The 23,609-nt window shown below is 49.1% G+C and overlaps 1 pseudogene; it reads left to right on the top strand.

Annotated features, from left to right (window-relative positions):
* LOC105726499 (microtubule cross-linking factor 3-like) overlaps nucleotides 1–10,071 on the top strand; it is a 39,157-nt pseudogene extending 29,086 nt beyond the window's left edge.
* The last annotated feature ends 13,538 nt before the right edge of the window (nucleotides 10,072–23,609 follow it).

The raw sequence follows: 23,609 nt of genomic DNA, 5'->3' as shown, positions 1-23,609 counted from the left end.
CCTCAAAACGAGACTATATTTGGAAATAGGGCCTTGAAGAGGTAATTAAGGTAAAATAAAGCCATATGGGTGGGTCCTGATCCTGACACATGTCATAATAACAAGAGGAATTAGGACGCAGATGCACAGAGGAAGGACCACTTGAAGACACAAGGAGAAGGTGGCCATCTGCAAGCCAGGGAGAAAGGCCTCAGTAGGAGCCCACCCTGCTCACCTTTTTCTTTTTTTTTTCTGAAACAGAGTCTCATGCTGTCGCCCAGACTGGAGTGCAGTGGCGCAATCTCGGCTCATTGCAGCCTCTATCTCCCGTGTTCTAGTGATTCTCCTGCCTCAGCCTCCCTAGTAGCTGGGATTACAGGCTACTCAGGCATGCACCACCAAACCTGGCTAATTTTTGTGTTTTTAGTAGAGAGGGGCTTTCACCATGTTTGCCAGGCTGGTGTCGAACTCCTTGGCCTCATGTGATCCACCTGCCTTTGCCTCCCAAAGTGCTGAGATTGCAGATGCGACCACCGCACCTGGACCCCTGTCCACACCTTCAACCACAACTCTGAGAAAAGAAATGTCTGGTGTTTAAGCCACCAGTCTGTGGTATTTTGTTATGACAGCTCTTGCAAACTAACACACCTTGTAACGCTAAAAACGCTCAAATCATCTTCCCTGCAATTTAGCTCTTAGGTATAAATGTTATGCCTTTGTTAACTCAAAGTGTGGTCCCTGAACCAGTAGCATTGATATCAACTGCAAGCTCCTGAGAAATGCAGAATCTCCGCCCCACCCAGACCTCCTGAATCAGAGCCTGCATTCTAACTATGACTGTTTTTTGTTTGTTTTTGAGAGGGAGTTTCACTCTTGTCGCCCAGGCTGGAGTGCAATGGCATATTCTTGGCTCACTACAACCTCTGCCTCCCAGGTTCAAGCAATTCTCCTGCCCCGGTTTCCTCAGTAGCAGGATTACAGGTGCCCGCCACCATGCCCAGCTAATCTTTTATTTTTTTGAGATAGAGTCTCGCTCTGTCAACCAGGCTGGAGTGCAGTGGTGCAATCTCAGCTCACTGCAACCTCTGCCTCCCGGGGTCAAGCGATTGTCCTGCCTCAGCCTGCCGAGTAGCTGGGACTACAGGTGCACACCACCACACCCCAGCTAATTTTCTGTATTTTTAGTAGAGACTGGGTTTCACCGTGTTAGCCAGGAAGGTCTTGATCTTCTCACCTCGTTATCCCCCCGCCTCAGCCTCCCAAAGTGTTGGGATTACAGGCGTAAGCCACTGCACCTGGCCAATTTTAATATATAAATATATATATGTTATATATATAGTATATATATTATATATTATCTATATATTATATATAGTTTTTTTTGAGATGGAGTTTTGCTCTTGTCACCCAGGCTGAGTGCAATGGCACGATCTCGGCTCATTGCAACCTCTGCCTCCTGGGTTCAAGAGCCTCTCCTGCCTCAGCCTCCTGAGTACCTGGGATTATAGGCATTTGCCACCACATTCAGCTAATTTTTTGGTATTTTTAATAGAGACAGGGGTTTCTCCATGTTGGTCAGGCTGGTCTCGAACTCCCAATCTCAGGTGATCCACCTGCCTTGGCCTCCCAAAGTGCTGGGATTATAGGTGTGAGCCACTGTGCCTAGCCATGCACTTGAACTTTTTTTTTTTTTTTTTTTTTTTTTTGGTGAGGTCTAGCTGTGTAGCCCGGGCTGCCAGGCTGGAGTGCAGTGCTTGTGTGGTCGTTCAGCACTACAGCCTTGGATTCCTTGGCTCAAGCAATCTTCCCACCTCAACCTAACTGACTTTTAACAAGTGATTTTTTTTCTCAAACTTTATTTATTTATTTTTTAATTTTTTGAGAAGGCTGGAGTGCAGTGGTGCAATTGATCCAGGCTTACTGCAACCTCCACTTCCCAGCTCAGGCCATCCTCCAGCCTCAGTCTCCCTAAGTAGCTGGGACCACATTTGTAAGCCAACATGCCCGGTACATTTTTTAATTTTTTGTAGAGATGGGGTTTCGCTACGTTGCTCAGGCTAGTCTCAAACTGCTGAGCTCAGGCAATCAGCCCACCTCGACCTCCTGAAATGCTAGGATTACAGGTGTGAGCCACCACACCAGGCCTTTTCTCAAACTTTAATATTCACACACATCACTTGGGGGTCTTGTTAAAATGCAGATTCTGTCCAAGCAGAATCTATTCACAACAGCAAAGACGTGGAATCAACCTAGATGCCCATCAACAGTGAACTAAATAAAGAAAATGTGGTACACATGTACCATGGAATACTAATGTGGCCATAAAAAATAACAAAATAAGGCGCAGTGTGGTGGCTCATGTCTGTAATCCCAGCACCTTGAGAGGCCAAGGCAGGTGGATCATCTGAGGTCAAGAGTTCGAGACCAGCCTGGCCAAAACGATGAAACCCTGTCTCTACCAAAAATATAAAAATTAGCCGGGCATGGTGGCACACACCTGTAGTCCCAGCTACTCAGGAGGCTGAGGTAGGAGAATCACTTGAAACTGGGAGGCAGAGGTTCCAGTGAGGCAAGATTGTGCCACTATATTCCAGCCTGGGCAACAGAGTAAGACTCCATCTACCAAAAAAAAAAGTTGGAAGGGAAAAACGAAATAAAACAAAATGTAGATTCTGGTCTGGAAAGTCTGGGGTGGGGCTGAGACTGGGCATTTCTCACAAGTTCCTGGGGCTGCTGCTGGTCTGAGAAACGTACTTGCAGGAACAAGGAACCAAGCCCCGGTCGTTCTCCCTGCCTTGACCACACACTGCGGTGGAGGACTACGACTGGGCCATCCCAAAGGCTAAGTACATCAGAGTACATCAGAATCCCGGGGCTGGGGCCTGGGCTTTGGCTATTTTTTTTTTTTTTTTTTTTTTTTTTTGAGATGGAGTTTTGCTCTTGCTGCCCAGGCTGGAGTGCAATGGTATGATCTTGGCTCACTGCAACCTCTGCCTCCTGGGTTCAAGTGATGATCCTGATTCCGCCTGAGCAGCTGGGATTGCAGGTGCCTGCCACCATGCCCAGCTAATTTTTGTGTTTTTAGTAAAGACGTGGTTTCACCATGTTGGCCAGGCTGGCCTCAAACTCCTGACGTCAGGTAATCTGCCTGCCTTGGCCTCCCAAAGTGCTGGGATCACAGGCGTGAGCCACCATGCCCAGCGCTACATTTTTTAAAAAGCTCTCAGATTTTAAAGTGCTACCAAGATTGGGAAGTGCTGTCTTAGAGCCGCGAGTCACTCGGGAAGCCCCCAAAGCCCACAGAGGTTTGGGCATCTCCGGGCAGATGAGGACACGGCCTTTGTGGTGTCACCTAATTCCCAGATTAATCCATGTGCCCTCCCTGCCGCCACAGCATTTGAGGGCCACTCTAGAGCACTGGTTCTCAAACCTGAGCTTGCATCCGAATCCTCTGGAGGGCCCCTGAAAACACAGATTGCCAGACCCTGCCCGACAGCGTCAGCAGGTCTGAGCTGGGCCCAGAAATGTGCTCTGCTAACAAAATCTTAGATGCTGCCAATGCTGCCAGCCCTGAGACCACACTATGGGAACAGCTGCTCTAGGATGCTGCTTGAATCAGTGCCCAAAGAGACTGTTTAAAATATTCATGAGGCCAGGCTCGGTGGCTCATGCCTGTAATCTCAGAACTTTGGGAGGCCGAGGTAGGCAGATCACGAGGTCAGGAGTTTGAGACCAACCTGCCCAGCATGGTGAAACCCCATCTCTACTAAAAATACAAAAATTAGCCGGACATGATGGTGTGCACCTGTAGTCCCAGCCACTCAGGAGGCTGAGGCAGGAGAATCGCTTGCACCCAGGAGGAGAAGGTTGCAGTGAGCCAAGATTGCACCTTTGCACTCCAGCTTGGGCAACAGAGCGAGACTCTGTCTCAAAAAAAAAAAAAAAAAAAAAAATCACTGAAGTATTTTTGAATGTTAAAAAATGAAAAATCATCCATTCGGCCATTGTTACGTGTTGAATGGTATCCCCCAAAAAAGATGTGGAAGTCCTAAGCAGAGTACCCGTGAATGTGATCTCATTTGAAAATAGGGAGTGGGCACAGTGGCTGACGCTTGTAATCCCAGCACATTGGGTGGTGGAGGCAGGCAGATCACCTGAGGTCAGGAGTTCGGGAAATGAACAGTGCTAGGTGATGAAACCTCATCTCTCTTAAAAAATATATATAAAAAATTAGCCCAGTGTGGTGGTACGTGCCTGTAATCCCAGCTACCCAGGAGGCTAAGGCAGGAGAATTGTTGCAACCCAGGAGACGGAGGCTGCAGTAAGCTGAGATCCTGCCACTGCACTCCAGCCTGGGCGACACAGGGAGATTCCATCTCAAAAAAAAAAAAAAAAAAAATTAGCCAAGCGTGGTGGTGTGTGCCTGTAATTCCAGCTACTCAGAAGGCTGAGGCACAAGAATCACTTGAGCCTGGAAAGCAGAGGTTGCAGTGAGCTGAAATTGCACCACCACACTCTAGCCTGGGCAACAGTGAAATTGTGTCTCAAAAAAAAAGAACTAGGGTCTTTGCAGGTGATCGAGTTAAGATGAGTGATTAGGGTGGGCCCTAATTCGATCTGCCTGGTGTCCTCATAAAAAGGAGAACATTTTGGCCAGGCGCGGTGTCTCATGCCTGTAATCCCAGCACTTTGTGAGGCTGAGGTGGGTGGATCACTTGAGGCCAGGAGTTCGAGACCAGCTTGGCCAACATGGTGAAACCCCATCTCTTTAATTGAAAAAAAAAAAAAAGGGAGAAAATTTGGACACAGACAGAAATGCATAGAAGGAAATGACAGGCTGCGGGGACGCCATTTCCAAGCCAAGGAATGACTGAGGCTATCTACTGGAAGCCAGGGGGAGGTGTAAAACAGATCCTCTCTCACTGCCTGTAGAAGAAACCAAGCCTGCCAACACCTGACTGCAGGCTTCAGCCTCCAGAACCTGGAGGCAGTGCACTGCTGCTCAGGCCACCCAGCGTGCGTGGCAGTCCGTTACGGTTGCCCTGGGAAACCAACACAGGCATCTCCCGATGAATAGCTCGTTAATTACGGCACAACCCACCCCATGGAATACTCTAGGAGAGTGGAGGTGACCTACAGAGGCAAGTTGCAGGGTGACCCAGACAGGATGATACCACTTACATAATGCTCTATCTGGTTACTGCAAACATGAATATTAACAATATAAAAACAGGCATGGGAAGAGAAACGCGAGGTTTTATCTGTACAGCAGTGACACATCCCTGGATGGAGAAAACCTGGATGCAGAAGAACCCCCTGAAGTCAGGGGTTTCAGCTATATTCTATAATGTTGTGCTTCCTGGAAAGGATTGAAAAGAATCAGAATTCATTTGCATAATAAATATTTGAGTGCTTACTGAGTTGGGGCATGACTGAGCCACGTGCACAACTGCCCCCAAGAATCCAGGATTTTGCTCTGTTGTCCAGCTTGGAGAGTTGTGATGTGATCACAGCTCACTGCAGCCTTAAACCCCCCTGCCTCCACTTCCCTGTCTCCCTACAATACCCCACCCCCAGCCCAAGTAACTAGACTCCGGGGCTCAAACGATCCTCCTGCCTGGATCTCCCAAAGTGCTGAGAACACAGGCATGAACAACTGCATCCGGCCAGCAAATGCTTCTCAGTTGAAGATTCCTCTCTGGGAATACACCACCGCCTTCTCCTTTCCAGACATTCAAAGTGTTTCTCCACATGTAAGATGAGTTTCAGAAAGCCGCAGTCTACTCATGTTTGCAAGCGCGTGCACACGCACGCACACACACACACACACACACACACACTCTTCAAAGAGAACAACACAACATAGCAATTTTCTTTCCTTACTTTTTTTTTTTTTTGAGATGGAGTCTCACTCTTTTTTTGCCCAGGCTAGAGTGCAGTGGCACAATCTCGGCTCACTGCAACCTCTGCCTCCCAGGTTCAAGCGATCCTCCTGACTCAGCCCCCCTAGCAGCTGGGATCACAGGCATGTGCCACCACGCCCGGCTAATTTTTTGTATTTTTAGGAGAGACAGGGTTTCGCCATGCTGGCCAGGTTGGTCTTGAACTCCTGACCTCAGGTGATCCAACCGCCTCGGCCTCCCAACGTGCTGGGATTACAGACGTGAGCCACTGTTCCCGGCCCCTTACTTATTCTTTCTCCATAAAGAAGCAGACAATTCAGATCCCTCTTTCACTTCATGGTAATAGAAAATAACAAAAATACACCAAAGAAAGAAGCTGACAGCAAGACAACCAAGCCGTTTCCACTGAACAAGACATGCAAATCCTGGAACCTGTAGACCCACTAAGGCCCACGAGAAAAACGCAAAGAACAAATAAATTCATGGAAAAACATTCAACAAGCATGGCCAGGAGCCCCACCCCCATAAACACCAGGAGAACCAGGGCGGGGCTGCTTCTAGGGAGCTGGGGTTGGTTCTGGGGGTCCCCGCCTGAACTGGCCAACACAGAAAGCCAAGAAAGAGGGAAGCCCTGGAGAAGCTGCACTTGCTCTCTGGAGCAAGTCACAGTCAGAGGCCAGGTGCCTGGGGTATGGTATGAAACGAGGCAGAAGGACGGGAGCCAGGGGTTCCCCCGTGATGGTCTCAGACACACACCATTCGTGAGTGCCCAGCAATGAGGTAGTTGACTAACAGTGAAACTGAGATTCAAGCACCCTTTTATTCTATTTGTGATATTTTTTTTTCTTTTTTTTTTTTTTGAGACAGTCTCCCTCTGTTGCCCAGGCTGGAATTCGATGGCATGATCTTGGCTCACTGCAACTTCTGCTGGGTTCAGATGATTCTCCTGCTTCAGCCTCCCGAGTAGCTAGGGCTGCAGGTATGCACCACCACGCCCAGCTACTTTTTTGTATTTTTAGTAGATACAGGGTTTCATCATGTTGCCCAGGCTGGTCTCAAATTCCTGAGCGAAAGCAATTCGCCCGCCTTGGCCTCCCAAATTTATAAGCAAGTTTTTGAATGATAATATCCAAGGCTAGGAAGATGCAGTGGAACTGGATGATGAAAGTTTACATGCACACAAGAGCTGAACCATCCTTTAATTCACTCAGCATCTGTTTAGTGGGCACCTACTATGTGCCAGCCCGATGCTAGGCACAGGGGTGCCGTGTGATGAAGGACGCACATGGTGTCTGTGTGTGGAGGGTCCAGGTCCCTTGTATACGGCAGCCTTTGATTTGCCACTTGCATTTAGCAGCAGTGGTTACCAAGTGGGGGTCCGATGGTCCATGCAGCTGCCCTTTATTCAATCCAGTCAGCTCGTCTTCCACTCACGGCAAGTCTCTGGGGAGAGGTAGCATTATCTGCCTTTTACAGGCAGACCAGCTTATTCTGATTTCTGGGTCTTGCCTGGTTTTAGCACAGAAAGTCCCACATCCTGGGGACCCCCTTAATCCTAAGAAAATAGGGACACTTAGTCACTCTGCATTTTCCAGATGAGGAAACAAGATCAGAGAGGTAAAGGGATTGCACCAAGGCTAATTTGTTGAGTAAGGGTTGAAATCCAGGCCATGGAGTTCTGCAGGGGCCCAGGAAGGGAAGGCAGACAAATCAAAGACCATGCAGCCACCTCAAGGAAGACCCCAATGTGTTACTTTTGATGAAAGTAGTTGATGCTCAGTGCTGGTCAGGGTTGGTGACTGAGGCAGGACCAGGCGGCCCCTGAGTCAGTACTGAGCTGACGGTCTCCTTGGAAAAGCAGTTCAGCAACTTGTAGTTAATGACATGAAATTGTTCATACTCTTTGACTGAGGAAGAGTATGCCTGGACATCTATGCTAATGAAATTATCCTTTTCTTCCTTGTTAAAAATGTATTGAAGGTCAGGCGCGATGGCTTATGCCTGTAATCCCAGCACTTTTGGAGGCCAAGGCATTCGGATCACTTGAGGTCAGGAGTTTGAGACCAGTCTAGCCAACATGGTGAAACCCTGTCTCCTCCAAAAGTATTAAAACAGTGGCCAGGCATGGTGGTGTGCACCTATAATCTCAGCTACTCGGGAGGCTGAGGTGGGAGGGTCACCTGAGCCCAGGAGGTAGAGGCTGCACTGAGCCGAGATGGTGCCACTGCACTCCAGCCTGGGCAGCAGAGCAAGACTCTGTCTCAAAAAAAAAAAAAAAAAATTGGAAAGAAAATGTTCTCTGGAGCACTATCTGGAAGAGAAAAGAAACGTAATAGCCATGTAAGTCAATGGCTCCATGCAGCGTGAGCCCTCTGCCTACATGCTCACACAGCTGTGAAAATGTCACTTTGATGACTACGTAGCCACATGGAACACTCCTAGGATAGAAGCAGTATCTTATGAAACAGAATAAGAATGATGTGTGCCTTGGGTACCTGCAACGTGGCAAAATGCTTGTGATTGAGGGCAAGGCTGGAACGGATTATGCTGAGTGGGAGGTGTTGTGGGAATAAAGGAAGGTTTTTAGAAGTTGTAGGTAGTGGCTCGGCCCTGTGGCTCATACCTCTCGGCAGGTTGGGAGGCTGAGGCAGGAGGATCGAAGCGAGCTGTGACCGTGCCACAGTACTCCAGCCTGGAGAGACCACCTTGTCACAAAAATAAATAAATAAAATAAAAATTAAAAGACAAAAGTAGTTTTACATCCCATTATACTTTATTTTAAAAAGTGTGGAAGGAGCTGCGTGGTGGATCATGCCTGTAATCCCAGCACTCTGGGAGGCCGAGGTGGGCTGATCACTTGACGTTAGGAGTTCGAAACCAGCCTGACCAACATGGTGAAACCCCATCTCTACTAAAAATACAAAACAATTAGCCAGGCATGGTGGGCAACAGAGCAAGACTCCCACTTAAAAAAAAAAAAAAAAAGCATAGAAGGAAAGCTAGGAATTCTAGGCTTGTGCATGTGACAAAGATTTCACTTGCAAAATGGTCTTGACTGCACTGGTGTAAATAGTAAATGATTGCAAGCAACCTGAATTCCATCAAGAGAAGAATGTTTAAATAAAAAACTGATTCTTCCATACAATGGGTGCTATTAAAAAGAATGGGGCCAGGCACAGTGACTCACACCTATAATCCCAGCACTTTGGGAGGCTCAGGCAGCTGGATCATCTGAGGTCAAGAGTTCAAGACCAGCCTGGCCAACATGGTGAAACCTCATCTCTATCAAAAATACAAAAATTAGCTGGTTATAGTGGTGAGTGCCTGTAGCCCCAGCTACTCAAGAAGCTGATGCAGAAGAATCGCTTGAACCTGGGAGGTGGAGGTTGCGGTGAGCCAAGATCACACCACTGCACTACAGCCTGGGCGGCAAAGGGAGACTCTGTCTCAAAAAGAAAAAAAAAAAATCCACAAATTTTTACAAATTAAAAAATCAAACATTAAAAAATAATGGTGGGGGATTTTGACGTGTTCTCTCGAGATTTGGGTCTTAGTTCCTAAGTCAGCGCTCACCAAGGAGAAAGCCACGTTCAGTTCGAGCACCAAGATCGTGAAGCCCAATGGCAAGAAGTCAGACGAGTTCGAGTCCGGCATCTCTCAGGCTCTTCTGGAGCTGGAGATGAACTCGGACCTCAAGGCTCAGCTCAGAGAGCTGAATATTACGGCAGCCAAGGAAATTGAAGTTGGTGGTGGCCGGAACGCTATCATAATCTTTATTCCTGTTCCTCAACTAAAATCTTTCCAGAAAATCCAAGTCCGGCTAGTACGCGAATTGGAGAAAAAGTTCAGTGGGAAGCATGCTGTCTTTATCGCTCAGAGGAGAATTCTGCCTAAGCCAACTTGAAAAAGCCGTACAAAAAATAAACAAAAGCGTCCCAGGAGCCGCACACTGACAGCTGTGCACGATGCAATCCTTGAGGACCTGGTCTTCCCAAGTGAAATTGTGGGCAAGAGAATCCGCGTGAAACTGGATGGCAGCCGGCTCACAAAGGTTCATTTGGACAAAGCGCAGCAGAACAATGTGGAACACAAGGCAGAAACTTTTTCTGGTGTCTATAAGAAGCTCACGGGCAAAGATGCTAATTTTGAATTCCCAGAGTTTCAATTGTAAACAGAATGACTAAATAAAAAATATATTCACAGTAAATAAAAATAAAATAAAATAAATAATGGTGGGACAGGAGATTCCCCTACCAGGAGCTAGGGGAATCTCATTTTAAAAACGCTTTGATGTGCAAAGACCAAAAAAAGGCTTTTGTGTTTAGCACAAAAAAGCCAGTACACAGGAATTCCCAGGAACTTTCCAGCAGCAGTCGGGATTTTGGCAGGGATCACGCATGCCCACCTGCCTGCCGGGGTGGGGGTGGGGTGGAGCCTGCATCCTCCACGGCCACCACAGGCACCGCCACTGACCCTGAACTCAGTTTGCTTTCAGCCTGTGCCACGATCAGCTGGGTCTGGAAAGAACAGGAAGGACCGGGCAGAGAGGGAGAGGTAAAGGAAAGGTTTTTCTTTTCCTTTCTTTTTTTTTTTTTTTTTCGGACGGAGTTTTGCTCTTTGTTCAAGCGATTCTCCTGCCTCAGCCTTCCGAATAGCTGGAATTACAGGTGCACGCCACCATGCCCAGCTAATTTTTAGTAGAGACGGGGTTTCACCATCTTGGCCATGCTGGTCTTGAACTCCTGACCTCAAGTGATGCACCCGCCTCAACCTTCCAAAGTGCTGGGATTACAGGCGTGAGTCCCATGCCTGGCCTCAAAAGATTATTCTCGTTTGGTTGGTTGGTTTTTTAAGAGTTGGGGTCTCAGTCTCTTGTCCAGGCTGGAGTGTGGTAGCTCAGGTGACCCTCCTGGCTTAGCCTCCTGAGTAGCTGGGACTACAGGTCCGCGCCACCACACGTGGCTAATTTCGTTGCTGCTTGTTTGTTTTTGTAGAGACAGGGTCTCACTGTGTTGCTCAGGCTGGTCTCAAACTCCTGGGCTCCCACTATCTTCCTGCCTTGGCCTCCCAAAGTGCTGAAATTACAGATGTGAGCCACCATGCCTGGCCCAAAAGATTGTTTTTATTTTGATTGTTCTTGATCTTGATGGGAATGATAAAGACACTGGATGTCATAGAACTCATTTGATCCAGTTCATCTTTTCATTCATTCACTCCACAAGTATTTATTGAGTGCTTACTATGTGCCAGGCCCAGCTCTACGGGCTGGGTTAGAATCACAGAGATACACATCAAATCAAATAGATGAAATCACAAGGGTATCAGGTGTTGTGAGATGCTGAGGAGAAAACGTAAACGGAAATGGAGGATAGGGAGTGAGAGGCTGTAATCTTAGGTTGGACTGGTTTCCATTGCCTCCAAAGGCATCTCACCTGTGAGGCACAGAGCTGCTCAAACATAGTTGTCAGATGAACCCTGAAATATCAGAACCGCAGGCGACCTTGAAGATCATCTCCTTCCAAACATTCAGTTTACGGGTGGGAAACTGAAGCTCAGAGAGGCTGACCTGTGGCTTGTAGCCATTGAGTGAGCCGGGAAGGAGAAGTCTGGGCCCCCTGCTTCTCCCAACACCCCCTTCTTGATCCTCATCTGTGGAACCAATGCAAGGCAACTCCAAACCTGCTGGGGGCTAGAAAGGAGCCAAAGTCAAGAGCCAGACCCTGTCCTGGGTGAGCTGGACCAGGGCCAGCTTGGTGGTGGCCACTGGACATGGGATCTCTTCTGGCCTCCAGCCCTGCCAGGTACCCATGGCCTTGGCAGCAATGGCGAGGTGAGGAAGAGGAGGGTGGCCCACGTGTGTCTGTGCACCCACCTGCTCTCTGTTCCCTCTTACGCGTCTGTAGTTGCCCAGCTCACATGGAGCTCAGCAAATGTGGGGGGATCGGGCATGTGGTCACAGGCTACAGGCCAGGCCCTGAGCTGGGTGCCCTCGGGAGTCACTCAGGAGTCAGGAAGGCCTGAGCCCCACCTAGGGGAGGCTGATATCAAAGGCTGGGACACAGGTTCAAACATCACAGCTCACAGAGGGGACTGGGATGGTGAGGGGAGAGCAGCACTCACATAGGCCTCGCGGGACAGGCAAACTAGAGACGGTGCGGGGAGGAGAGGCAAAGGCGGGGAGGCGGCTGTGGTCAGGAAGCAGGGAGCAGGTCTGCAGAAGCCCAGGGGCTGGACATCTGAAAGGGCTGGATGGTTTAAGAGGCTTGTCGGGGTGTTGGGAGAAGGAGTGAGGTTTGAGTCTTTCTTTTTTTTTGTTTTTTTTGAGATGGAGTCTAGCTATGTCGCCCAGGCTGGAGTACAGTGGCACAATCTCACCTCACTGCAAACTTGACCTCCCGGGTTCAAGCAATTCTCCTGCCTCAGTCTCCCAAGTAGCTGGGGTTACAGGCGCCTGCCACCACACCCAGCTAATTTTGGTATTTTGAGTAGAGACGGGGTTTCACTGTATTAGCCAGGCTGGTCTCGAACTCCTAACCTCGTGATTCGCCCACCTAGGACTCCCAAAGTGCTGGGGCTACAGGCGTGAGCCACTGTGCCAAGCCAGGTTTGAGTCTTTCAAGGAAAGTTGCTGGAGGTGTTAAGAGGGGCAGTCACAGAACAGGAAGATGCCTCTCTAGAGAATTTGAAGGACCCAATTGGTATACGCATCCCCTCTGTGACCGTGGACACATCACCTGACCTCTCTGAGCTTCAGTTTCCTCATCTAAAAAATGGGACTAAGAATAGTTCTACTTTCTGGGATGCTTGTGAGGATCAAGTGAGCCCAGCACAGGAAGGGGAGCTACTGCTAGGATTTATCAAGCACTTGCTGAATACCAGGCACGGAGGCTGACGTGGGAGTCGATGACGAAGGGTCAAGGCTCCTGGCTTCCCAGGGGTAGGTGTGGGTACAAAGATGCACAAGGTGGCCGAGTGGTTAAGGCGTTGGACTCGAAATCCAAAGACGCACAAGGTAACTGGGTTCTCGGGTTCTGGAAGTAGGGCGAACGGGGCTGTGGGGGCAGCAAGGGATGTTTCCCCAGCCTGCAGTGGTCAGGGTGGGCGTTCTGGGAAACTGAATAATGCATGGAGACTTGAAGAAAGAGGGGAGGCCTCCTGGGTGAAAAGGAGACGAAGGGACCAGGTGCAGTGGCTGACTCCTATAATCCCAGCACTCTGGGAGGCCGAGGTGAGTAGATCCCCTGAGGTCAGGAGTTCCAGACCAGCCTGGCCAACATAGTGAAACCCCATCTCTACTAAAAATCCAAAAATTATCTGGGCGTGGTGGGGTGCATCTGTAATCCCAACTACTGGGGAGGCTGAGGCATGAGAATCGCTAGAACCCGGGAGGCAGAGGTTGTAGTGAGCCTAGATCGCACCACTGCACTCCAGCCTGGGTGACAAGAGCAAAACTCCATCTCAAAAAAATAAAATAAAATAAAATAAAGAGGGCTGGGCGCAGTGGCTCACACCTGTAACCCCAGCACTCTGGGAGGCCGAGGTGAGTAGATCCCCTGAGGTCAGGAGTTCCAGACCAGCCTGGCCAACATAGTGAAACCCCATCTCTACTAAAAATAAAATAAAATAAGATAAAGAGGGCTGGGCGCAGTGGCTCACACCTGTAACCCTAGCACTCTGGGAGGCCGAGGCAGGTGGATCACAAGGTCAGGAGATTGAGACCATCCTGGCCAACATGGTGACACCCCGTCTCTACTAAAATATAAAAAATTAGCTGGGCATGGTGGTACGTGCCAGTAATCCCAGTTACTCAGGAGGCTGAGGCAGGAGAATTGCTGGAACCTGGGAGGTGGAGGTTGCAGTGAGCTGAGACCGAGCCACCACTGCACTCCAGCCTGGCAACAGATCGTGACTCAGAAAGAAAGATAAAAGAAAGAGAGAAAGAAAGAGAGAGGAAAGAAGGAAGGGAGGAAGGGAGGGAGGGAGGGAGGGAGGGAGGGAGGGAGGAAGAGAGAGAGAGGACGGGAACAGTGAGAGGGAAGACCTGGCAGGGCGGGGCAGGACCTGACCGGCCAGGATCATCCCTACTGGGGTTGGAAATTAGTCTCCATAACATGTGAGTGTGGGAGCCACTGCCATTTGGTGGCGGCAGTGGGCGGGAAAGCTAGACGGACAGCCCCCCATAAAAAGAATGGGCCCTCATCTCACAGGATGGGCTGCCGTCAATTGGGACATTCACGTAGGTGAAAATCCTGCTTGGAATTATGTGCGTCTGGAATCTGACTGCACTTTACGTAGGAAGGCCGTTTTTTCCTGCTCAGTATACACAGTCCCTACATTTCCCAGGAGCACAGGCACACTGGAAATGGAGGCAAGGCTGTTTTGGTTTCATGTGGATGTTAACCAAGAGTTGATCACCATTTTGGAAAATCATGTCACTGAGAGCCTGCTGGCCTGCGATGCTTGCGTCACCCACAGGCACACCTGTGGCCGTCTGCCGTGGCTGCCACCTTCCTCAGGATTCCCGAGCAGGAGCAAGTGACTCACTACTTCTTTATGTCTCTTGGGTGGAGGGGTCTAATGTCCCCACATACAATTTTATGTCAAATTAACTTCCTTTTAACCCTCCTTTAGATTCTAAATAGGGCATGATATTGATATATCTGAAATCACATGTATAGGTGAATTACATACCTGGGTATTCAACTTCAGGATAGAAAGAAACATTTGAAATATTAGTTTTGGCCAGGCATGGTGGCTCATGCCTGGAATTCCAGCACTTCGGGAGGCCAAGGTGGGAGGATGGCTTGAGGCCAGGAGTTTGAGACCAGCCCTGGCAACATAGCAAGGACCGATCTCTGTGAAAAATATAAAAATTAGCTGCGTATGGTGGCATGTGCCTGTAATCCCAGCTACTTGGGAAGCAGAGGCAGGAGAATTGCTTGAGCCTGAAAGTCTGAGATTACAATGAGAGCTGTGATTGTGCCACTGCACTGCAGCCTGGGAGACAGTAACAGAGCATTATATATACAAAACAGAGCAAGAAACACACACACACACACACACACATATATATATACATATATATATATATACATATATATATACATATATATATATATACATATATATATATATATACATATATATAGTTTATGCAAGAAGCACTGAGCAAGCCCCTGCATCAGGAGCCTGGGGAACGTGTTGTGTGAGCCAGGGCTGAATGGAACACCCAACTAGCCCGGCAGCAGCTGGGGACATGGCCATAAGCAGCATACTTTCCATGGAAATGAATCAGTAACTTGGGGATGAATCAGGAGACAGGAATTGAAAGTCATACCACCTCCCCCAGGTGGAAACTTAGCAGGCACCTTTCCCCAGTGCTGACCCACCTGTATTCTCACAAGTATGTCTGGCCGTGGAGACGCTGATCCTGGGAGGAACCTCAGGCATGCAGGTTCCAACCCAGAGCCAGGCTAGAAAAGTTGAGGCTCTTCAAAGACACTAAGACTTTGAACCTGTGTCCACGTAAGCTCCAGTCATCCTTCAAGGAATGTGACTAACGTCATCCATGGATGAGGGCAGGAAAATGTCAGATAAAAGACCCTTCTGATAAGTTAACAGGTTACTTTCATAGTACGCATGTTCTAAAGACCTTGTTTTTACCCTGAGAGGGGAATATCTTTTCTGTTAATAATAAAAAGTAGTTTCCCTGTTTGATAAGTGTGCAAATATTTAAGGCTGTGGAGAAATAGGAATGCTTTTATACTGTTGGTGGGAATGCAAACCAGCTCAACCATAGTGGAAGACAGTGTGGCAATTCCTCAAAAACCTATCTGACCCAGCAATCCCATTACCAGATATATACCCAAAGGAATATAAATCATTCTATTTTAAAGATACATACACGAGTTTGTTCATTGCAGCACCATTCACAATAGCACAGACATGGAATCAACCCAAATGCCCATTGATGATAGACTGGTAAGGCAAATGTGGTATACATACCCCATGGAATACTATGCAGCCATAAAAAGGAACTAGATCATGTCCTTTGCAGGGACATGGGGGAGCTGGACGCCATTATCTCAGCAAATTAACACGGAAACAGACAACCAAATATCACATGTTCTCACTTGTAAGTGGGAGCTGAGCTGGGCGCAGTGGCTCACAACTGTAATCCCAGCACTTTAAGAGGCCGAGGTGGGTGGATCACCTGAGGTCAAGAGTTCGAGACCAGCCTGGCCAACCTGGTGAAACCCCGTTTCTAATAAAAACACAAAAATTAGCTGGGTGTGGTGGCATGTGCTTATAATCCCAGCTACTCAGGAGGCTGAAACAGGAGAATCACTTGAACCAGGGAGGCGAAGGTTGCAGTGAGCCGAGATTGCACCGCTGTACTCCAGCCTGGGTGACAGAGCATGACTCTGTCTCATAAAAAAGGAATAAAAGAAAACTAAGTGGGAGCTGAACATTGAGAACACATGGACACAAGGAGGGGAGGAAGAGCATCAGGATAAACAGCAAATGCACTTGGGGCTTAATAGCTAGCTGCTGGGTTAATAGGCACAGAAACCACCATGGTACACGCTTACTGATGTAATGAACCTGCACATTCTGCACATGTATCCCAGAACTTAAAATGAAATAAAATTTTAAAAAGTGGAATTTGGGGGTGTCAAAATTCCTGCCTAGGCCCCCCTGGTTGGGCTCTGGCTGTCACTCAGAGGGATGAGTGTGGAGTGCCAGGCTCCGGCCAAATGAGGAAAGGCCTCAGAACTCCCATTAAGAAGCCTGAACTTAATCCCGAGTTTATTGGGAAGTCGTTGGTGGAAGTTAAGTAGGAAGTAATGTGATCAGATTTGCATTTTAGAAGAATCAGTCTGGCTGCAGAGTGGACAGTGGACAGGAGCGGGGCAAGGCTGGAGCCAGTGAGGCCAGTTAAGAGACTGCTGGGGCCATCGGGGTGTGTGTGTGTCCAGGAGGGGGACAGTGGTGGCCCGAGTCATCCAGAGGTCATATTATAGCAGCATGGACCGTAGTGGGCATGGTGATGGCTTGATTCATCTGGGATGCGGTAGGGTTTAGGGTGGCTCCCCATATTCTGTGGGGCTGGGGGAAGAAGTAACTGTGACCTGGATTAACAACTGGGCAGTGAGGAAAATAGTCAAGTGCAACCAACCCTGTGTGCCCCGTGCCAGGCTGCTCATGTAACCCTGCTAGCAAACCTCTAGGGTAGCTCCACTGTGATCACTGTCAGCATTTACAGGCAACGGTGCAGGTGTGCAAATAGCTCACCCTTGCCACAGTCACAGCGGCGGGACCCCGAAGTCTGAGCTCTGGCTCAGAGAGATGTCCCAGCGCTCTTTCAGAGGCAGCGTTGTGGGGTTTCAGGCTGGACTCCGGCTTGGGGGCAGGGGAACCTGTGTCTGGATGGACTGTTCAGGGCCTGCCCAGCCTCAAATGTGAACAAAGAACTCAGATCCTTCTGTTCAGCCCGGAGCCACCACCTGAGACTTGCTCATGCTGCAAATGCAGGGAAGGTGGCCCTGAGCTGGGTGGGTGCAGGGGGCGCAGCTTCCCCAAGGCAGGCATGGACCTCACCCAGCTCTGACGCTGAAGGTCATGAGCCTTAAAGGGTGCAGAAGGCCCGGCCCGCCATGCCTCTCCACCATCGCCAGCCCTGCCCGTGCCCAGTGGTCCCTTCTGCCCCGGACCTGCCAGGGAGTGGAGAGGACAGCGGGCGCTACCTTCTTCCTCCCTGCGGCCCTCGTGGGTTTGGGGCGCCCTCTGCTGGAAGCTTTCATGGCCTGCGGTCTGATGCCTGGACGGCCTCAGGGGTTTGGGGTGGGGACGGGAGGAAGTCACAGGGAGAAGGTGGCCGATCCCCTGCCGTGAGAAAGAAGACGCGGGGTAGGCGAGCCTATGCTTTTCACCTCCCACTTTTTGTGCCCCTTTAAATAGGGTTCTACCCTGCCGGCACCCCTAAATCCCCCACCCCGTCATCCGCTACAGACTGTCTTTTAGCGCATCTTTTATTTAGGATTCACGGGAGCCCGCAATAATCAATTAAAATAATATTTATTCAAAATTTTCAAATAGTATTCAAATTATGTTATCGACTGGAAGTACTCCTCCTACTTATGTGCTGATTTATTGGCCATTATTTGCATGGACAGAACCACTCCCGCTAACAGCTCTCCCTGGAGTGGCCATGGTGTGCCCCATTCTCCATTATCAGGTTTAATCTTCTTTTCTATTTTTTTTTTTGTTTGTTTGTTGTTGTTGTTTTTGAGATGGAGTCTCACTTTGTTGCCCAGGCTGGAGTGCAGGGGCACAATCTCGGTTCACTGCAACCTCCGCCTCCCAGGTTCAAGCAATCCTCCTGCCTCAGCCCTTCTAGTAGCTATGATTACAGGTACACACCACTGTTCCCGGCTAATTTTTGTATTTTTAGTAGAGATGGGGTTTTGCCATTTAGGCCAGGCTGGTCTTGAGCTCCCGACCTGAGGTGATCTACCCGCCTCAGCATCCCAAAGTGCTGGGATTACAGGTGTAAGCCACCTCGGCGTGGCTATATATATATATATATATATATTTTTTTTTTTTTTCCTTGAGACAGAGTCTCCCTCTGTTGCCCAGGCTGGAGTGGAGTGGTATGATCTCTGCTCACTGCAACCTCTGCCTACCGGGTTCAAGTGATTAACCTGCTTCAGCCAGCTGAGTAGCTGGGATTACAGACACCTGCCACCACGCCCAACTAATTTTTGTATCTTTAGTAGAGACAGGGTTTCTCCATGTTGGCCAGGCTAGTCTCGAACTCCCAACCTCAAGTGATACATCCACCTCAGTTTCCAAAAGTGCTGGGATAACAGGCATGAACCACTGTGCCTGGCCAAATCTTCTATTATCAAGTCCATTATTCCGATGAGAAAACCGAGGCCCTTGGCAAATATGAAGTCCCATGTCCAAGGCCCTCGATTAACACTGGGCTGGATTCTAAGGCCAGTGCTCTCTTTTGCCTCGCTGGCCCTCCCAGCAGAGCTATAACAGACCCTGGCTAACACACAGGGACCCCCACTTGTGCCTCCTGTGCCTCGGTTTTGTCATCTGTAAAATAGAGATAATGATAACAGTACTTACCTGAGGAGGATCACATGAAGAGGAAAGGAACGAATATTTACATATATAACATTCTTGACCAGGAGCGGTGGCTCACGCCTGTAATCTCAGCACTTTCGGAGGCCAATGTGGGAGGATGCCTTGAGCCCAGGAGTTTGAGACCAGCAGGGGCAACGAAGTGAGACTGTCTCTACAAATAATTTAAAAATTAGCCAGGTGTGGTGGCACACATCCTGTAGTCCTAGCTACTCAGGAGGCTGAAGTGGGGAGGATCGCTGCCCAGGAGGTCAAGGCTGTAGTGAGCTGTGATCGTGCCACTGCACCCCAGCATGGGTGACAGAGCAAGACCTCATCTCAAAAGAAAAGAACAAGCATTAAAATACATAAATATTTATAAAAACTAAAATCCTTAAAGCCTGCCTCAAGATCACCGCTCAACAAATGTGGGGACTGGGCACGGTGGCTCACGCCTGTAATCCTGGCACTTTGGGAAGCCAAGGTGGGCGGATCACCTGAGGTCAGGAGTTAGAGACCAGCCTGGCCAACATGTTGAAACATTGTCTCTACGAAAAATACAAAAAGCCAGGCACGGTGGCAGGCACTTGTAATCCAGGCTACTAGGGAGGCTGAGGCAGGAGAACTGCTTGAACCTCGGAAGTGGAGGATGCAGTGAATGGAGATCGTGCCACTGCATTCCAGCTTGAGACTCTTTCTCAAAAAACAAACAAACAAACAAACAAACATGGGATTTTAGTATCTACCTGCCTAGTACTCTCCACCCTGGCTGCAGATCAACCTGGGAGATTGATTTAAATTGACCAATTAGAGCAAGACCGCCTCTAACTGGTCTCAGGTGGAGCCAAGCACGGGCGTTCGTGGGAGCTCCCCAGGTGGTTCTCATGTTCAAGCAAAGGTGTGAAGTGCCAGGCCAGAGCCTCCCCCTCAGGGCTGGTGTCCTGGGTGCTGGGAATAGTGGGCGGCAGCTGGCAGGTGTCAGGAAGTGTCTACATCGCTTGTTACTCAGCATCAAGAGTTTGGATCTCATCTCCCATCAGTTAGGCGGGAGGTCACCCACTCAGCCCTAGGTCATCGGCCCTGAAATAAAGACAGGCTTTGTCCCATTCTGAAATTCCCTAATCCAAACATGAAGTCATCCCAGCCCTGCCTTTGGAAGTTCCGCTCAGGACTGAGCCGAGAAGGGGCCCCGCCTGTTTCTTTCTGAAGTCACAGGCTGTGGAGCTCTGGATTCCTGGGCTATGCCCGAAGGAGAAATTGGGTCCCGCAAGGATATAGGGTTGGACAGAGACCATTGAGCTCCTGCCTGGGGCTTGGGTCTGTGCTCACCCCTGCCAGGTCTCTCAAAAGCCTCTCCCGGAAAGGATGATAAATGTGAGTCTTCATGTCCTCATTTGAAAATGGCCCACAGGTTCAGGATTGGAACGATGACACGGGGCTGGGCTGCCCCACCACAGTCATGCAGGCTGCTGTGTGAGCCTCCTGGCAGCTCTTCCGGGATCAGCTGGTCCCTACTTAAAGACAGCTGTGGCTTGGAGGGGTTAAGTGCTCCAGAATCCAAGCCCAATTTGCTGGAGTGTGAAGCTATCCATACCTTTTCTAGCCTGTCTATAGAGCTGAAACATCAACCAGGGGCCCAAGAGACTTTTTTTTTTAAAATGAAATCTGAGAGCAAGAGACTTTCTTGTCTCTTTAAAAGACATGATTTCCAGGCTAGGCGCAGTGGCTCACGTCTATAATCCCAGCACTTTGGGAGGCTGAGGCTGGTAGATCACAAGGTCAGTAGTTCGATACCAGCCTCGCCAACATAGTGAAATTCCGTCTCTACTGAAAATACAAAACGTAGCCAGGCATGGTGGCAGGTGCCTGTAACTCCACTCCAACCTGGACGACAGAGCGAGACTCTGTCTCAATAAATAAATAAATAAAAATAAAAAAGTAAAATAACATGATTTCCAGCCTGGGCAACAAGGCAAAAACTCATCTCTACAAAAAATACAAAATTTATTACTACCTAGGGGTGCTGAGCGGGGAGAATCTCTTGAACTTGAGAGATCAAGGCTGCAGTAAGCCATATTCATGCCACTGCACTTCAGCCTGGGTAACAAAGTGAGACCTTGTCTCAAAAATAATAATAATAACACTGACCAGGTGAGGTAGCTCACACCAGTACTCCCAGCACTTTGAGAGGCCAAGATTGGAGGATCATTTGAGGCCAGGAAATCAAGACCAGCCTGGGCAATAAAGCAACACCCTGTTTCCACAAAGAACAAAAATAAAGTAAATAAAATAAGTTGATGGAAGATGAGGAACACATCTGGGAAGCTGCGTGTTTCCTCACGGAGAGATTGGATCACTCTTATCTCCAGCTTGGTGTCTTGTGACAAGAGGTTGGCACTGCAAATGTTTGTTGACCTAAACAGTTATTTATTCACTCTTTCAACAGATGTTTATTGAGCACCTACTGGGCATTGTATGAGCACTGGGAACTGGAAAAGAAACAAGACTGACAAGGTCCGTGGGCTGATGGAGCTGACATTCCAGCGAGTGTGTGGGGAAGGGGGTGGGCAGAGAAGGGAGGCAAAAAAGAAACAAAGATGATGAAAGATCACAATAAGGGCTGTGTATCAGTTATCTCCTGTTGTATAACAAACACCTAACGATTTAGGGCTTAACACAACCTCCATTTATTTCCTTGCAATTCTGCAATGTGGGCTGAGCTCAGCTGGGTGGTTCTTTGGCTGGTCTTGGCGGAGGTCACTCGTAGCCTCAGTCATCTGTCATCAGGTGGCTTGAGAGGGCCTAGTCTGAAAAGTGTTAGACCTAACAGTGTTTTTTAAGTTGAATTAACTTTAAATGCAGAAACCAAAGCATTTCACATAAACCTTCAGATTCTTTGGAAAAATCAGCAGGTATGGCCACCCTGAGCCCACATTTCTGCAAGGCAGCAGAGCATTTGCTGGGCAGTGGCTGCCCCGGGAGATGGGGCATTGCTCTCCAGGTTCCCACAGCCCTAGCCTCTCTCTGGAGATTTCTAACACTGAGCCTGATTGTTGTTCTTTTTTTTTTTTTTTGAGGCAGAGTTTTGCTCTGTTGCTCAGGCTGGAGTGCGGTGGCATTATCTCGGCTCACCGCAACCTCCGGGTTCTTGCAATTCTCCTGCCTAAGCCTCCCGAGTAGCTGGGACTACAGGCGCATGCCGCCATGCCTGGCTAATTTTTTCTGTTTTAGATGGGGTTTCACCTTGTTGCCCAGGCTGGTCTCGAACTCCTCAGCACAGACAATCCGCCCACCTCAGCCTCCCAAAGTGCTGGGATTACAGGCGTGAGCCACTGCGCCCGGCCCTGATTCTTGTTTTGACTGTAGAGGCGAGGGGAAAGTGACGCCTCTCTCCAGCCCGTGGCCCTAATCACGGTAGAAGTAATCACGGTAGAAGGTGAAAACGGGCTGGAAGAGCCCGGCTTTGTCATTTGTATTGTTACTTCTCTCCACGTTTGCTTCACTTTTGTGAGCACTTTGGCCTTGCCAGCATTTTAACCCTTCTGATACAGAGTGGGAGGAGAGGGGCAGAGCAGTCTTCTATAAAGAGGTGACTTTGATGCTGTGCCCTTAAGGATGAGAAGTTAGTAGCTGGGATGAGTGTTAGGGGGAGACGCAATACCAATGTCCTGAGGTCACAGAGAACCCTGTGGCTGGAGCCGGAGATAAGGGACTTCCTGCAGGGTCTCAGAGGGCACGTGCCAAGTTTGGGTTTCATTCTCAGTGCAGTGAGACAGCAGCAGGAGGTTAAGTGGTGCAGCCACCATGGAAAACAGCTTGGCAGTTTCTCACGTTAATTATGGAGTTGACCTGGGTGTTCCACCCCTGGGTGTATAGACCCAAGAGAAGTAAAAACAGGGACTCAAATCCTTGTACTCAAATGCTCACAGCAATGCTATTCACATTAGCCAAAAGGGGAAGCAACCCAGATGCCCGTCAGTGAAGGAGCGGTTAAACAAAATGCAGTCTGTCCCTACGATGGAATATTATTCAGCCATATGAAGGAATGGGGCGCTGACCCACGTTACAATAGGGATAAACCTGCAAAATACCACGTGAAGTGACAGAAGACGGTCACAAAAGGCTACTTACTGCGTGGCTTCGTTTATATAAATGTCCAGGGGCCGGGCACAGTGGCTCATGCCTGTAATCCCAGCACTTAGGGAAGCCAAGATGGGCGGATCACGAGGTCAGGAGATTGAGACTAGCCTGGCTAACAGGTGAAACCCTGTCTCCACTAAAAATACAAAAATTAGCCTGGTGTGGTGGCGCCCACCTGTAGTCCCAGCTACTTGGGAGGCTGAGGCAGGAGAATCGCTTGAATCTGGGAGGCAGAGGTGGCAGTGAGCCGAGATTGCGCCCTTGCACTCTAGCCTGGGTGACAGAGCAAGACTCTGATTAAAAAAAAAAATGGGTGCAGGGGTCAGAACAGGCAAATTCCTAGAGACAAACAGCAGGTTACTGGTTGCCAAAGGCAGGGAGATGGGGAATGAGAGAGACTGTTCGTGGGTATGGGGTTTCCCTTGAGGGTGACAAAAATGTTTTGGGATTTGA

The sequence above is a fragment of the Aotus nancymaae genome, unplaced genomic scaffold (genome assembly GCF_030222135.1).
Source record: "Aotus nancymaae isolate 86718 unplaced genomic scaffold, 86718_ANA_hifiasm-v0.15.2.pri h1tg000030l, whole genome shotgun sequence".
Classification (NCBI taxonomy): domain Eukaryota; kingdom Metazoa; phylum Chordata; class Mammalia; order Primates; family Aotidae; genus Aotus; species Aotus nancymaae.
This window is presented reverse-complemented; position numbering and strand designations above follow the sequence as displayed.